General features: G+C 39.6%; 1 protein-coding gene across 13 annotated transcripts in view; it reads left to right on the top strand.

Moving 5' to 3' along the window:
- PIP5K1B (phosphatidylinositol-4-phosphate 5-kinase type 1 beta) overlaps positions 1–17,307 on the top strand; it is a 109,839-nt gene that overhangs the window by 20,480 nt on the left and 72,052 nt on the right. For 11 of the 13 annotated variants that reach the window (XM_068927990.1, XM_068927992.1, XM_068927999.1 and 8 more), the window contains one exon: positions 16,388–16,469. The gene's annotated coding sequence lies outside the window, so the exon portion shown is untranslated. Of the gene's footprint in view, positions 1–14,935; positions 15,033–16,387; positions 16,470–17,307 lie in introns of all 13 variants that reach the window. The other 2 variants (XM_068927995.1, XM_068928000.1) reach the window with 1 other exon arrangement.

Consider the following 17,307-nt stretch of genomic DNA (forward strand, 5'->3'; position numbering starts at 1 on the left):
TACTATGCATATAGCCTTTCTATTCTCTGTTCTCTTTAATCTATGATGTTTTGCATAGCATAGTGTTAGAGGAAGAGGAGTGAGTGACATGCCTAGATGTCCATGATAAAAGTTTTATGTTACCAAAAACAGGCTGCAGAGGCAACTTTATTTTTTGAGTCTTTTTCTGGTTTATTGTGGTTGTGCTTCTCATCTTTGTGAGGCTAGTTTTGGTCTCTGGTAACAGAGGTAGGAAAGGAGCCGAAACACTTTTCTTTGTTTTCATAAGTGCAATGTAACACAGGATTTTTGCAAAACAAATACAGGTTCAAGCAGGTCAGGTTCACATCTCACTGCTTTGACAGCTTCGTTTAGCTCAAAGGTTCCTTTTGTAACCCTCAAATTGTTACACTCAGAGAATGTGCAAGCTCTCTTTTCTGCATGCAGGTGTTATTTTCTGCTACAGAACAGTGTGCACCTAGACTTTCAGTTCCCTCTGTTCTACCTGTTAAGGCACCATTTGGAAGGCCTACACAAATACGGACAGTAATGCAACGTTAGTTGTTTGACAGGCTTTTAAAACATGATTTACCAACGTCATCTAGTTCAAGACCAATATATTTGCAGTAACAATGAAGGATGATGTTTCCAAATGTTGACACAATACATTGAGTAGGTAGTGCAAAACAGAGCAATAATATTAAGAGACAGGAGCAGTTCTAAAATCCTGACATACTGCTGTTTGAGTAAGGCAGAAGGTAAGCTTTTTGAAACTATTGCAATGCTTTATGCCTGGTGGCTTTAGAAGTACTTAAAATCTTACTACATTCTTCAAGGTAATTGTTTGCTTTTATACAGGTTACATCTGTTTATTAATCTGTAGAACTGTTCTTTCCTTCTACTCTGTTTTCCTGGTATCAGAATTCTTTATATGGCTGCTGTTGTCTTAAGCAAAATTATTCGTGTGGGTAATAGCTTAGATTGATCTGTCCGCAAATATTCCTCTACTTGATGTGTTCCTCACTGAGATGCTTTGATCTTTGCCGTCAAGGTCACAGGTGCGTGATGTTTTTTAGGAAGTGACAGTAAGAAGGGATAAAGTGGTTGTCTTCAAGCCAGTAATACTCAAGTACCTATTGAAAGAAGATCAGGCAGGCTGATAATTAGAAAAGGTTGTGAGTTAATAGAGTCCTAACTTTTCAAGAGGCAAGTAAGAGCTTGATTTCTCTCTATTTTGGCTGTTTAGAATTGCGACCATTTTCAAAACTGCACCCATTCTTCATGAAGGCACTGTGCCTATTATGAGATGTATGTAAAAACCCAATTTATGAGTTGAGGAGCACAAAGTTGTGTACCGATGTGCACTGTGAAGTCTCATACGCATCATGTCTCACACAGGTACACCAGCTGCAAGTTGGTACCACAATTGTAGCAGAAAATATGGGGCGGGGAGGAGGAGAAGATTTTGTTTTCACCGAATATGAAGGCTAAATTTTTCTATGTAATTCATAGCCCACCTAACAACAGCTAGTTGCAAATCCCTGAAAGCAATGTAGCCAAGGAGGGCCCATCCTTTCTTTCCCCGGTAGCTGGATGCACGCAGAAGTGGTTTGGTATTGCTTACTGCTGGGGTCTGCTGGCCCATGACGCGCCTCTGCAGGAGCCGGTTCTGGTTTGTTTGTGCAGGCCCCTGCAGTGGTCCTGTGCAGATGATGCTTCTTGCAGCCTTTCCGCAGCTCGGGAGCAAGTTAGAGAGGTTGCCCCTGCAGCTGAAATCTACTACGTATCGAGGTTTGTTGGTTTTATTCCACTTCCTTAATACTGACCAAGGAATTAGGTTGTTTTGTAGAGGCGGTAATCACCTGACGCTGGGCAAGTGAGGTGGGATTGAGTATCTGAAACCCTTTTTGTGACAAAATTGCAACAAAATTGTATGCTACCAGACACTTAGCAACTTTCCATATCCTTTTTGACTATAGAAGGTTAATGGTACAGCATGTCTGTTTTTTAATAGACCAAAGGAGAGAGCCTTTCCCATCCATGTTTTTCTTTTCACTTCCATATGTTTTCCTTCAACTTTGGCTGCCTTGTCCTGCATCCATCTCTTTTCTTCCCATTCCCCCTTTCCTCCCAGTTCAGCAGTCCACAGTCTCCTTGCCACGTCTCCCCCGACCTTTCATGGTTTCCTCCTTTTTCCTTGTCCCAAGTTGCTCTTTCCCTTCAGTTGTTTCACCGTTCACACCCCTTCCTGTCTCTTCTGCGGGTGGAGGACTTCAAAGTGAAACCAAGTCTGCTGCTTGGCTAGATTTACTTTGCATCCTGCTGTGGGCACATAAACACAGCAGAGGAAACGAGCAGAGTGCAGGCTAACTCGTAGGGGCAGGCTTCCCATGGCGTGGATGCCTTCTGAGGGCAGAGGAGTGGGCGCCCTCCCCACGTGAGGCACCTGTGATGCACGTGAACAGCCCCTCGAAAGATTGCTCCTCTGTCCGCCCAGGCATGTGTCAGCACTCGGAGGTTGCGTTTGTGACACGGAGTAGCCATGCTGCCGCAGATGCGGCGGTTCGGAGGGAGCTCCTTCCCAAACTGTGCCTTACCCCTGGGGTGCCAGTGGTTGCCATCACCTCCTGGGTTAAGGCTCGTTGCCTTTGGGTGTTAAGAGTGTCCCGTAGCATGGATGCAGCAACTCTTTTCTTCTTCAGCCGAAGTGCAACCTTGATCCTACATTTCTAATCCAGTGCTTTCTGCTGAAAGCTGTTCCTTACGAAGAGAGACAGGACTAGTGTCCTGGTTTTCCCAGCTTTTATGCAGAAACCAGTGCCATTCACCGCTGATGAGCAGCAGCTGGTTTTGCGTGGTACGGCACCTTCAATCAGGCTGTGTGAGGCATCCTGCAACATCTTGCCCTCTCCGTCTGTCTGCCACTCACCTGCATGCATGCTGAGCGGATCACTTCAGCCAAAGTCTTAGCCAGGCACCTCCTTAACCTAGTTGCCTTTTCTTACACACGTTGAGATGATTCTGCACTCTGCAAGAAAACTGCTCCCACCACTACCATTTTTGCAACCTTCTGCTGCCCCTGCCTCTGCAATGAGGAGACCGTAGGGGCTGTTTCTGCCTTTGTGGTCCGTTCTTGCTGCTAGAATGATGAGGAAGGGTAATGAATAGGGTAGTCTGGTTTTTTTCTTATTTTTCTGGTCTTTAAGCACTAGTTCAGGACTGCAGTATTGTTCAACAGTGCTCTTAAAATAGGATCAAACTACAAGCAAACTCAAGTCCTTTTTTATTTGCTGTAAAGTGAAAACATAGCTAGCCAATCAAAAGTGTTAATGAGTATTCCTTTTCACTTACATAACTAATCATCAGGCTTCTTCCTGGGAGAGGCCACAAAAATGAGGGGTTTATAAGATAAGAGCACACTGCTAAGAGCAAGTATTGAAAGGCAATTTCATATAAATACGTGTACTGCGTGCATGCTGTTCATCATGCACTTTTATACCTTCTTAAACTTAAAAACCCAAACAATCAACCCTATAACCAGTAAAGTGCTGTGATGAAAAAGGTTCGGTTATGTAATTAGATGTTGCTGCTGATCCATGTGGAGTAAGGCCTATGAGAGAGTGCAATGCCATGTACTTTAAATCAAAGAGCACTCTGTGAAGAACCTGTGCACTTCATCCTCTTTTTAACGTTGGTTTACGGAAACTCTCAGTGAGTCAGTTCATGGCCAGTGCCTGTGTTTTATCTTGCTGGGGTTTTGTTCTCTTTTTAGCTAATGATTCATGAAAAGGTTGTGCGTTAGGCAGAAATTGACTGAATTCTGTTAGTGTAATGAAAGAATTTTCTCCTCCTAAATGCTGAAAGCTGTATTTTTACCTTGGAAAGCTGTGGTGGGCATCACTAACTGACTTTCAGATGATGCTGCATGCCTTTTCTAACCTAGTCGTGAAGATACACTGAGAGGTACAGGTAGCCTTTCAGAGGGCTTCTGTGTGCAGTGAACAGATTCTCGTTCAGACCTCTTGAACAGTTGGGGACCTCTTTCGTTTGTGGGAAAACTCACGCTCGTTTTCCTTTGGAAAAGCTGGCAGGTTCTGGTCTGTCCTTCTCAAGATCCAGCGGTGCCCGGTGCTGTGGGTCCTCCTGCAGAGTGCTCACCCACTGCTTGCACTTGTGGCTGCTGGAGAACCATCGCCTTTTTGCGTTATCACTTGTCACTATCTTCCATGTGCTATTAAAAAGTAATTTATGTGCAGATATATCCTTTGGTAACAGTGGCAGCCTACGATTTTGAATCTTCCGGTAACGTTTCCTGGCGGGCTGTAGAGAAAAGCCTGCCAGCCACCTGCAGAGCCCTTTGTAGGGGGGAAGAAAGTGGTGGTATTGTTTAAGTATTGTATATGAGTTTGAGTTATTTGCATACAGGAATGTTAGTCCTGGTGCAGTGCTGTACAGTATGAGTCACATCTAAAAATCAATGGGGTGGTTAGAATTGGCAAAAATATTTAATTATGACTTCATTTTACTTTGCTCCTGCCAAAAATGTTCAGGGACAGCTTTTTTAATTTGATTTGGCAAGTGGAAGGCTGTTGGAAAACAGTTCCATTATATCATTTGGTTTTTAAAAGACTTTTGGGTTTTAAAAGGTTTTACAAATATTTTCAGATAAACATGTTTTTATCACCATTAAAAATTCTGTGTCTCGGTTTCCATACCTTAAAATAGCTGCTTACATATTTTTTTCCCAGTATATATTTCATGTTTCTTTATGTCAGTAGGATGCATATGTACCCTGATGCATTATTGCTTCTTAAAGTACATTAAAAGTTTAGTTGTAATTTCAGATGAGAATTAAACTCAGTGCGTTGTCTGGCTGCCATCAGGGAGAAAAAGTAGTTAGTTGCTTGTTCTCATCTACCCACATAAGTTTGACGCGGAGAGAACCAAAGTACACAGTTCCTGCTAAAGACAGTAATAATCTTTACACAGTCAGAGAATGGCATAAATTTTTAAAATATTAGCAGTCATTGTGGTGTACTTCATGTTGCAGTTCTACTCCAGTTGCTGAAAATTTGCTGCCTCTGTTCTATGGTAACTAGACAGCAGCCATGAACAATAGTAGCCATTTCCTTATGTACTGAGCAAATTTTTCCTTAACTGTTGTGGATTTTTAAACTGTTCTTGTCTGATGCAGCTTCTGAACTCATTTTTTCCCCCCTTGAAGCTTTTTCTGTAGTTTAAAAATAAACTTTTTTGAGAGGTCGTTTGAACAAGGAGGACTATAGCTTTTGTACTTTATGAAACGTTTCCTAAAACTGGGTAATCCTCTCCAAGCCTTTCCACGGCTGTGTGTGTGTGTACTGGGAAAGGTCTTTGAGCACCTTTTGTGCTATGGGAAGCTGAAACCTGCTGATCTAGTCAAAGGGTTTTATTGATGCAGGATTTGTTCTCTGCTGAGAGTGGTGCAGGAGTTTACTATTTTCAAAGAATAAAGTCAACTTTCTGTTAAATTCTAACTAAGGTGGTGGGATCCAAGAAAGGCTTCTGCTAATTGCAGTCTTAACTTTCCTGAGGGAAAACAGCTTTTTTTAGTTAGTCATAATAAATTTTATTCCATATACTACCCTAATTGAAGAGTCTCCCACCTGAATTGAGACATGACTTTCAGATTTGGTCAGCCAAGAAGACATCAGTCTTCTATATCCATTCCTGAGTGACCTGATTTTTCAGGCAGGCTAAGCACCTGAAAGACAGTTCACTGCTTAAATACACATTTGGGAGCTAACCTTTGACATCGATTTCTGCAGATCTTTCCACTAAATTTAATTTTGAACTTACTTCTGGTCCTTTTGCCTCGGCTGTTATGGGACTGAGAATAATTCTTGTGTGTGTCTGTGTCTCAGTATTCCTTCCCAGTTTGGTCACAAGTGCACTCTCAATTCTGAGGCTGTGGGAAAGCACGTAAGGGATTGAAGCAGTTGAGACAAAGGATTTCTTGTTCAGCGTGGGCCCAAGTTCTGACATGTTGCATCACCTTCTTCATCCTCTTTCAGATTGCTGCTTGATCTCAGGGTAGTCCATGCGAAAACTATAGTTGCGTTTATAAGCAGTTCCATTATGATGATTAATTTTTGGTAGATTTTTTTTCTAGTTTGACTACTTGGACGAGTTGTTGTGGAGTCAGAGGAGCGTTAGTGCTGGAACAAGGAAGGAGGCAAACGTGTGTTTGGAAGGCAGGATCACAGCAGCACTAGCTTAGGTCAACTGAAAGTGTCACAGTCCACAACCTAAGCTGTATGTGGTAATACTGTGGAAGATAGGAGGAATCATGACAGGGTATCCAGACCTGTCCCTTTCTTCAAGACAGGACCAACTGTATTTGAAACGTTTATCTAATCTGTCCAAAAAATCCACAGTTGTAGGGATCACAATCTTCCAAGGCAGTCTGTTCCAACAGTCTTGTACAGTCTTTTACAGCTGTATGGTAAGGTCCTCTAATGAAGACAAAAATGGGTTTCCAAAGACTCGAATTTCTTAGGTAAAGGCTATATCACAGCTGGCTGCTGAAAAGCTAAGCGTAACTGCTGTTCAGTGGAGGCTGTATGTACAGAAGTTGTACTTGCAGGATCCAGGAGGGGAAAAAAGGCAGAGATGACTTGAAGATCATGCTAATCCGCTCTAACTTTGAGCCTGTTATTTTGACAACATAATTTTTTTCTGCAAACTTTGATGATTGATTATATCCTTATATCGTAAAGGGCTGAATACTTCCCAGTTGACTGTGACTTACAGATTGCCAGTAACCTATGGACAATGGGTAAACAAATTGTGCTGTCTGCTTTAGTGCTTGTTAATTTTTTTTTGACCGCAGCTGTTCTATCCTATGTGTTTCAAAAGTATTTTGGGGGAACGTCCTTGTTAATTAAGCAAATAATATCTATTATCTTTCTTCATTATGCACTTCTGTTGTAAGGTATGCACAGAAATTTTGAGTTAATTGGAACAAAAATATACTGTAGTTGTGCTTCTGTTGAAACAGAAACAGATGGATGAGTAGAGAAGACTAAGCTGTCAAAATAGAGCATTGCAAGTGTTGTGAAGTTCTTAATGATATGTACAAGTTTCCTGTCCTAGTAATTGTTTTGCTGGTTGTGAGAGCAAGATCGTTCCCCCCCTCTTTTTATGATTTGAGGATATCTCTCTTTAGTCTTTTTTTCTTTGTAACTTAGACAGAATTCCAGTTCTTTCCCATCTTCCTACACAGTTTTCATGTTCTAAACCTCTTATTTTTGTTGCTACCCCTTGATGATTGCCAGCTTTTCCCTGTCTTTCCTGAAATACTGTATTCAAAAGTGGAGACACAAGTGCTCTAGTTGATGCCTGCTTAATGCTTTAGAGCAGCTTCACTTTTGACTGTCTTTTCTAGGTAGTTTTTGAGCGCTGTGTGGGATGTTGCTGAAAGCTTTCCTGGGACCTCGTTATTGCCTCCAGTGCAGATTCCCTAGCCACTCCACATGCTAACTTGCTAGACAAAGAAAAACAGCTTTGGACTTGTTCTCATCTAATCCTCGTGTTTCTTACTTGTCACCTTATCTTCTATGGGTCTACAGCAAGTCTAAGTACAAGCTGTAGCCTGCAACTTGTACTGAAATTAGATTCAACAGTCATGGTTTTCTAAGTCGTTCTCTTCCTTATTAAAGGTGGACATGGTGCTTGTCCTTCTCATTCATCTGAGACATTATATTTGGCACCATCCTAGGTGAGCCTTTGAGGGCAATTTCTAATGTCTCTGAGAGTGTTTCAGCTGCTGCTTGGAGAACACAAATTTAAGTTTTATGAATTTCAGACTTCAAAAACTTTTATAATTCCCATAGTGTCTCTAGTCTGAGTACTTGTCACAGCTGCTGATTAGTTGAAGCAACTCCAGTCCCTTATTGTGAACTCTGAAGCAAAAGGTATACTGTATATTTTGAATTCTAGGCATTAGTGGTGGCTGATTCTTCACATCTGTACTACAGGGTACCTTTTCCTTTGTCTAAAAAAATATTTTCTTGCTGCCTGTTTTCACACGTGGCTGTCTGCATCTTATTCTGTGCTTTTCTTCTCTTGTTCCTGTATCTTCACTCTGTGCTCTTTATACTTATCCTTAGCCATGTGACCTATTTTCCGTTTTCTGTACAATTCTGTCTGGAGTTTTAGGTCACTGAAGATCTTGTTTGGAGAGAGGAATCTGATTAAACCAAGTTAAGTTTGTTTATACGTCTCTGTCTTTCCTTTAGAAAGTAACGCATCCCCTGAGCTCCTTTTTCCCTTATGTGAGACTTCATTCCCCTTGGATCTTAACCTACCAATTATCTAAGTGCTCCTTGCCAGGCTTTCCCTCGAAAAACCATGATCTCTCTATGTCATGTGACCCCTGTCATTCAATTATCTGTGTACAGTTAAGAGTCAAATGTAGAAAGAATTTCCCTCTAATTATTTTTTTCACTTTCGTAACTTTGTTGGACAGTATGGATTGTGTGGTAGTCTTATCTCAAAGTACTCTCTCTGGTATGTGTTAGTAGCATTAGGACCACTGCCGTATTAAAAGTTGCAGAAGCAGTGGAACAGGGCTGTACTTCTGGGTGTGAGATGTCTTCTACTCTTGCCCTTCCCTGTGATGCCACAGCGACTTCTGTTTTCTCATGTTGTAGAGTTGTATACAGTATGCAGGCATTTCCTTTTATTTCTTTCAAAAAGGTAAGGACCACATCTTACAATTTTTACTCATTTGTAACTCCTGTAGGCTTTATAGAAAGGCTGCTGATCTCTTAAAAGCTACTGTTGTTGGAACATAAAATTGTAATTATGAAAGTAGAAGTAAGAACTAGGACTTCTCCTTTGTCCTTGTACAAAAGTGGCCTTCTATTTTGTATGCTTTCAGTCTTTTACACAAAAAAAATAAAAATAAAAGGAGAAATTAATGAGGTCTTTTTGCCTCATAAAAGGAGGTCCTGTTAGCAATTCCTGCAAAGTACACAATGTGACGTCAATCATGTCAGGGATCAAATGTTTGTTCTTTTTGATTGCTGGTCTAGGACCAGTGGTTTGGAAAAGCCCTGTAGCAGCTGGGAACATTGTTGTGCATGCATTCTTCCTACAGGACTTTCAAGTTTTCTGTAAGATGTAGAATTTCAAAAATATACGAATTACAAATGGAAAGGATGTATTTTGCTGGAGGAGCACTGTGTGCTGTGTTTTTGAGGATCTGTAAACTTTGCTTCCTCTAATGGAAAAACAGCTTTATTTCCACTGAGTAAGCAAGTATCCATCTGAAAAATTACAGCCTTTATTTTCAAAACAAAGGATGTGATTTGTTGTGTACATACAGAAAATATGTAGTTATCTATAACTTAATGATACTTTTGTGGCTCTTTCTGTGACTTGCATGTTACAGTTGTAGGTTAGTTTGTTTCATATCAGAGAGCAACCTAAAGCACTAATGGCACTTCCTCCAATGGGGCAGATCTTCTGCAAGCTGTCAAGTCTCCCAGATCATTGAACAGTAGTCCAAGTATTTGTAAACGTGGATGGTAGTGATATTTTCTGGTGTTCTTATACCTTTTTATGTGCTTTCCCTTTCTGAAGGCCAAAAAAGGAGGATAGATGATCTGGCACTTCTTACTGTAAATCAAAGCATTAAAATGTAAACATGTACAGTTTTGAAGTATACATTACTTTCTCTAAGTTAGTTCTCAAATTCAGTTTGCAAACTAAGAAAAGACTGGTCCCCCTGTAAGGATCATTGAAGGGATCAAACAGCGTCTGAATCATAGCACTGTATTTAGGTTAGTTACTGCGAGCCTAAAAGATCTGGCAAGACGTAGAAACTAATGTTTTAATTTTTAGGCTAAGTAAGTGAAGGTGATATAAGTGACTGAAATGGTTTAGAGGAGGTGAACAGTCTGAATGGCAGCTTCGTGATGCCTGTGCTCTGTCTTCATCCGTATAGTTGAGAAATGCCTTTGTGTTGTCCTGTCGTTACCGTGAAGACAAGACCATGAGGAGAAACAGAAGTTCTTTTCCATTTTGTTTGAGACTTGAATTTCGGCACTGTTAGCGTACTGTTTGCGCTTTGCGTGTCCGTCTTAACTTCAGAAGCAAAATAGAAAAAGTGATTTAGAAAGATTAACAGGCTGATAGGACCTTGAAACCGGCCAAAATGAGCTAGGTTGTATGGCTCTTAGGAATAATTCATTTTTTGCTGGGCATAACAAGCTGTACAATTTCTGATCTGCACTTTTTAAACTCAGTGCAGCTGTTACGTCTGAAATTGTATCCCGATATTAATCGTTGAAAGCTATAAAAGGTTAGTCTTGCCTATAGAACAACCTTTACAATTCTCTCACAAGTTTCACCCAGCAGGGTTGGCTTTCAATCACAATTTCAACCTCCATAATCAGCTTGGGATATTTAAGAAAAAAAGGAAAAAAAAGGTTGGGGGGGGGGGGAAAGGTTGCCAAGATAACAGGCCTGACCACTAGTTACAATTCATACAACATATTTTCTCTGCCAGATTTTTAGCAGGATAAATCAGAGGTACCTCCTATGCCATAAAAGGCTTTTGCTGTTGGTGTTTGGAAAGAGGCGGTGCTTGTGGAGGCGTTCCTCCAGCGCTTCTGGAAGCGTCGAAGGTACGGCAGTTGACGTTGGAGGTGTAATGGACTAACAGTTGTCGAGGAATCTCAGCAAACAAACCGTCGTTGAGGAAGGTGTTGAGTTTTAAGATTCTCACGCGGAAGCTCTGATACTGAAAGTTCATGAAGGGGAGGAAGAAAAAGTTTTTCCAGAACTTCTAGTGGTTGTCCTGTCCATCACAGTATGTAAGCATTTACTTCGTTCTCAGGATATGCTGGCCTAAAAAGTTTAGGTTTTACTGCTTGAGTATAACAGGTATGTGGACGTATGGGTGTGCTTGATCTTAGATGGCTGCTTGTTTTCTGCTGTCAAAAATTGAATCCCGTTCACAAACTAGTGTCTGGGATACTTACAAAAAAAAAATCTGAACTGTATGTATATTTGCATACGATTGAATGGCCAAGTAAATTACTTCATTTTTTTCTTAAGGTCTGTATGACTATCCTGATACGACACTTACAGAGCAGGGGGTATATTTCTGATGATGGAGAAAGCTGTAGGATGTCTCTTGTATTGCCTTCTTTTTTACTCTGTGTGCTACAGCAATTATACTTCCTTTTAGTTGTTTACATCTGCTTAGTGACACATGGCCTAGTGTTGCTCACAGGTTCTTGTGCAGTCTGAATCTGCTCAGCCACCTCACAACAGAGTCAATTAAATCTTTGAGATCATAGTCAACGATGTTAGAGCACAGTGAAATACTCTGTAAAGAAGCTAAAATGTAATTTCTGCCTGGGAATAAAATTAGTTTTGACAAGTTCTAACAATTTAGGTCAGATTCTTTTCTTTATGTTAGAAATTCAGCTACCTTCTGAGTTTTCTCATATTAATTTAATGCAAAAAAAAAAAAAAAACCACCTCTGAGGTCCCTTCTTCAGTTCCTGTCCCCAGGGATACCCAGAAGTATGCTGATATTTTTAATTTGGATTTGCTATGGAGATGAGATGCATGCAGGCAAGCTTTATGTATGTTAGAGGTTTTTTTTTTTTTTTTTGGTGTCCCGAGTCTCTTTCTTTGCAAATAATCTTCTAAATAATCCTACTATTCAAATTTTCCTGGAGAGGGAAGAGGAAATCTATTGGTCAATGTCAATGAAATATGACAGTGGTCTAGAATTCCCGCAAATTTAACAGGAAAAATAGGCAAGTAGAGATGAGTTCTAATGGGGAAAACTGTTACTGATGTTAATTCCATATTAGGTGGTGAGAATCCACAGGGGAGGGAGATTATAAATGCATCATATATGAGAAAATTTTGTTGAGTGCCTAAGATGTGAGCTCTAGTCTTGATGGCCCTAAAACCCAAGTAGGCAGGAGAAGCTAGCCTCAATAGTGCCTTTGCTCTGGGTGCTACTCCTTTATGCTTTGTGGCATGAGAATGCAGTCATCCTATTAGTCATTCCTTTGAAAATCTTTTTGTCCAGTAACTGTTACCTCTTTAATCTTCCATGCTATGACAACAGTTTCTAGTGGATGTCTGTCGCTGTAGCAGAGAGGTATTAAATTAAAAAGCTGCTGGAAGTTGCATCCGTCAAGCATGTTGTCTGTTTGTTGAACCTCACTATTAATGACTTGGGGGAGTTTGGTAAAGGAGGAGAAATTAAGGATAAAAAAGGTTTGAAAGGGGAAAATGTGATATGAGGAAGCGGGAGTGTAATGTTTACTTTACTTAAGGAGGTGAGAAAGACAATAGAATCCAATGAATACTTTGGGGTGGGAGCAATTGTTTGAGATAAGTATTTAGAAAGAAAGTATTTTTTTTTCATTATTGAATAAATGTGTTGAATTTCTTCCATTGTGGAGCATTTTTGGTCTGGATTTTTCTACATCAGAGCATTACAAAGATTTCCAGTTTTACATTGGAGCTGAAGTCTGGCAATTTAACTCTATCCCCAAGAGGCTTGGTGGAAATGTATCGCCTTATAGATCTGAAACGAATTGAGGAACTGACTTTCACAACCACTACCACAAGGCACAGCATGACTGAGCAAATTTGGCTAGTAAAAATGAATTTTGCAACAAGTAATTTTTGTAGCTATCTTAAAAGATGCTACTTTAAAATCAAAATTACAGAGGAGCAATAAAGGCTACAAAAGAGTTTAATTGTGATAATGACGACTCTTTTTAATAGAAGACATTACAAATTTAACTTTGTAATTAGAAGTTCTGTTGGTGACGTTTTTGCAGGTAGTTCTGACAAGCTACCTTTGTCAAGAGTGCAGTCTTTGGTTGAAAACTTCCAATTATTTAGGCCAGATATTAGTATGATCATCTCCATTTGTGTCTGGTGCTAAGTTAGTAAGTTTGATATTAATTTAATAGGAAATTATATATGCTTTTCCAAGGAGGCAACTGCTCTGTTTCTGGTATTTTATCTTTCTGGAAGGAGGGAGGATTTTTTTTTTTTTTTAAACTTACCTGAAATGCACAAAAGTCTGAGAACCAGATTTCAGGATTAATTCCAGAGTTTTATGTGCCGTCCCAATGCGTTCATGAGAAAAATCCTCCCAATGCTTTTTGAAAACCCAATTGGGTCTGTTTCAGACTCTTAAACTTGCAAAATCTGATTGTACAAAGCAGTCTATGGGTGTTTATATCTTACCAGACATAAAAAGCCGTAATACTTTCTAATATTCTCCTTTACCTCTCCCTGTGCTCATCGGAAAATTGGAAGGGTCATTTTGCTTTGGTTTTGTTTATTTTTTATTCCTCATATTTAAAATGATAGATGAAAACATGGCAAAACCTTTTCACTCAAATGATGTTTCCCTTTCTGACTGAGTATACTACTGTAGAAAACTGTCCGCAGTACTCCTGAGGTGATGACTCTCACAAAAGCTAGGAGAAAAATGCACATCTCAACTATTAGTCAGGCCACAATAGCAACTGTAGTGAGAAACTACCTTTGGAAAATTTGGAATGTGATTCCTAAGCAGTGGATTTTATGTGCGTGTTTTTTAAAAAATGATTTATTTTAAAAATGATCAGAAGATACTGAGAAATGTGTTCTTCAAGCAGAGTAATGTTTTCTTGACAACAGAAAGCAGAACTACTTTTTGGTTGGATGAATTTGCAGATGAGGTCTGTAAGAGTGTCATTGTAGCGTTTGTTTTAGATATCTACTTTTGTTGAAGTTGATGGGAATTCTGGTATTCACAGGCAATTGAGCTAAAAGACTACTAAAGTAATGGTAGTAGTACCTGTTCCTGTGAGTCGTAACTTAAAAATTATGGTTATGTAAAAACAGGTCATTACTTATAAGCTATGAATGTCTTCTCCTTTCAGTAAAAGACAAATTTCTGAAGTGAAAGAAATATGCAATTATGAATTCAAGGAAAAAAGAGAAGCTGGGTAGGAAGCTCACATTTGCTCGCTGTCACAAGAAATGTCATACTCATTTTGTTCTCAAAAGTCCAGCTGTAAGGTGGGTAAAGCAGACTTGCAGCTTGCGTGAAGTTAAGAAGCGTTGACGCTTCCAGTGACGAAATAAATCCTAGTATGTATATTTTTATTTAAAGTAGTTGTAGTTTTGTTTTATTTTAATCTGCACTTTAGACAGTGTATACTGACACTTGGAATTCAAAGCTTTAGACTAGTGTCTTGGGAGCTGAAAGCGGTTCACACTGTTTTTTGCTGCAGATTAGACCCAAGACCAGGTTGCTGATCCTCCAAGAGGATTCTGGAAGAACGTTCTCTATATCTTTACTGCGTTTTGATGTTTCTTTTTATTGTCAGCCGCGGGGATCTGCCCTTGAGAAGCTAAACAGGAGATCTGTATAGCCCAGTCTTTGAGAAGTCTCTAAGTTCTGACTTAACCTTTGCAGACTGAAACAGTAGCTCTTAATATGCACACTGTAGAGCACGTGAGGAGGCACCCTGTGCCATTTCAGTAGCTGCAAAGTAGAGGGAAAATACACTAGGTTATACTTGCTAGGCAAAAAATTATCCGTGTGGAACACGGGAAGGTTGTCAGAGTGGTGTGATCTTTAGAGATGTTTCACACAGCACTGGCTAAATTAGAGCTGTATGTTCTGTTTCTCAAAAGGCTATGAACTGAAATTCATCTATTTCATGATGATGAAATCTATTTCTAGATGCCTCTAGGAGTGAAATAAACTGGCTTGCGTAGGAACAAGCTCCCCTCTTCATGGTGTAAATTTGTGTATTCATTAGTAACTGCAGTTGGGGTATCACTGTCTTCCTCATAACGTTAGCAACGTTACAGGGGCATATTTTTACAAGAATGAAGTGTTCCTGAATAATTTTTTTGACTATACTAGGGATAAACAGGCTTCCACGTCTGGCATTGATGTTTCTTCAGCTGACATATTACGCAAAGGAAGTTTCTGCGCTGCATTCGTATTTGGCCTTTGCTGAGTACGTATGACCATATCTCAGGAGGTTTGAGGAGTAGCAGAAAATCTTACTGTATCTGGATTTGTTTGGGTGGGGGGATGATTTGGGTTTTTTGGTAGACTGACCCCTTGGGAAAGCTCTACTTAAGCGGTCTTTGTACTAAAGTGATTTAGTTGAGGTTTAGGCCCATTTTTCAAAGACAGTGGTTTTAACCAGAGTGCCTAACGGCTATGTTCTTGTATTGATAGCTGCAAACCTGGGTTAGTGTTAACTAATGACATAAAATATGTGAATACAGATAAGCTAGATAAATTCTAGTCATTTTTAAAAGTTTTTTAAACTGAGTCATCCTCTTTAGTAGGAGCTTGAAGAGCAGGATGATGAAAATACGTATCCAAGTAATGGAGTTTTTAATTAAAATATATTAATTGCTTGAAGGCTGCAATGAATGAATGAAGAGTGTAGGTAGCTGAGGTAGGACAAAAACTATTTTGAAATCTTCTATGAAAAAGGCTTCTGAGTGGTCTTCTGGATACTTTTCAGATTACTGGAAAATTAAGTTCAGTGAATGAAGCTTTTTTATTTTTAATCAATTTTTAGTAAAGAACAAAATGCCATTTTTACTGATTAAAAGACCAATGAGATCTGTTTTCTTCCAATATAGCTGAGAAATGAAATGGAAGAATAGATGTATCCATATAGGTTAAAGATGATGTGGAAGATGGGGGGAGGAGGGGAAGAGCTGATTCCAAAGAGCTATAAAATAATATCTGAACACTTAATATTCTCTGTCATATGTGTAATCAGCCCGTTTTAACTACATAATACCTGACCATAACAAGATCGCTTGCAAAAACTGTGCTATATAGAAACTACTGTTACAGAAGACTTCCAAAATGGGAAAATGGGTTTGTTAACGTAAAACTACTCAGTGCTCAGTCCTCCAAACATTCGCTCCAGTTGCTCATCTCTTTTACTTTGATAGAATTAGAAGCACAGGCTGTTCCAAGTGAGTGAGGATTATAGTTTTAGTGTTTTTTAACTCTTCATGGAAGAGAACATGTAATTACATGATGCTATATGGCATATATGTCTGTTGCTCCATATAAATGTGGTATAGTAGGATTGTTGATGCCATTGTAGTAAAATATCTAGGGCAAAGGCAAATTAGTTTGTGCTGATTTTATCAGCTTGTTTCTAAGTATGTTAAATGACTAGTAACCAAGATATTTGAGAAGGTTTTTGAACAGCATCACTTCTAGCTGGACTGTTGCCTGCTTGGGCTAAGAAGTGTCATTAAAAGGAATTCTAAAGCTATTCTGTGAGATACACATCTGTGATGGTATAATAATAACAGACTTTTTTTTTTTTAATAGGTCCTGGAAAATATTAACAGCACCAATGAATGGGCTGATCGTAGCTCTCAACTCCAGATGACTTGCCCTGTAGTTCAGAAGGGTAGGTATGCTTCCATTACGAAACTGTTGGCAAAATCTAGCATGATTTTGAGAACACATCCTTGTAGCTTTTTTTAACCTTGGCAGCCACTCTCAAGAGTGTCTGACCGCAGTGATTTCTAATTTAGTGATTTGTTCTTGTTGTAGTGTTGCTTCACAGCAATGGTGTGAGATGTAACATCAAATACCTCCTTGCAGCTTTGAGGATACAGTGCATTAAGGGAGCAGAAGGCTTTGTGCCATTGAGACATGCTGTTGAAAGTTTGGCTCATAAGCACAAAAGCGCAAGCCTCATGCTTTTGCCCATCACTGCACCTTCAAGCTCATCTCACGAGACCTGCTGGGGAGCAGGTTTTCACTGCCATGTGTAGGTCTGTCTTCCTAGATACAAACTGATGCGGGAAGGTCATGTTGAGGTAATACTGTCCTTTTAGTCAGTGCGGAGAATCCATCCCAAACACATCCTTATGAGCGCTGCTGTTACAGTGCAGAGATTTAAGGTGCTGGCACAGTGGTTCAGAAGAGGAGGACAATTTGCATCTCTTATGTATTTGTTTTTTTTTAAAAGGAGTTTGAAGAAATGCTGTCTTGGAAAAGCAGAATTTCAAAGACTGCATGTTTGTGATCAGTGTAGTGTTTTCATGGAAACTGTATGAACCGCAAAGGAAAACGCAGATTTGTTTTGGAGGAGGATTGCATTGTTGATGTAACTTAAAAGAAAAAAAGGACATAGAAAATAACAAAAAGACATTGTGCTTCCCTAAAGAGTTTGCAGATCAGTTAATCTGCAGGTAATTTAGAAGCTAAGAAAAGTTATTTAAAAGGTGGTTTAAATATGA

The sequence above is a fragment of the Struthio camelus genome, chromosome Z (assembly GCF_040807025.1).
Source record: "Struthio camelus isolate bStrCam1 chromosome Z, bStrCam1.hap1, whole genome shotgun sequence".
Lineage (NCBI taxonomy): Eukaryota > Metazoa > Chordata > Aves > Struthioniformes > Struthionidae > Struthio > Struthio camelus.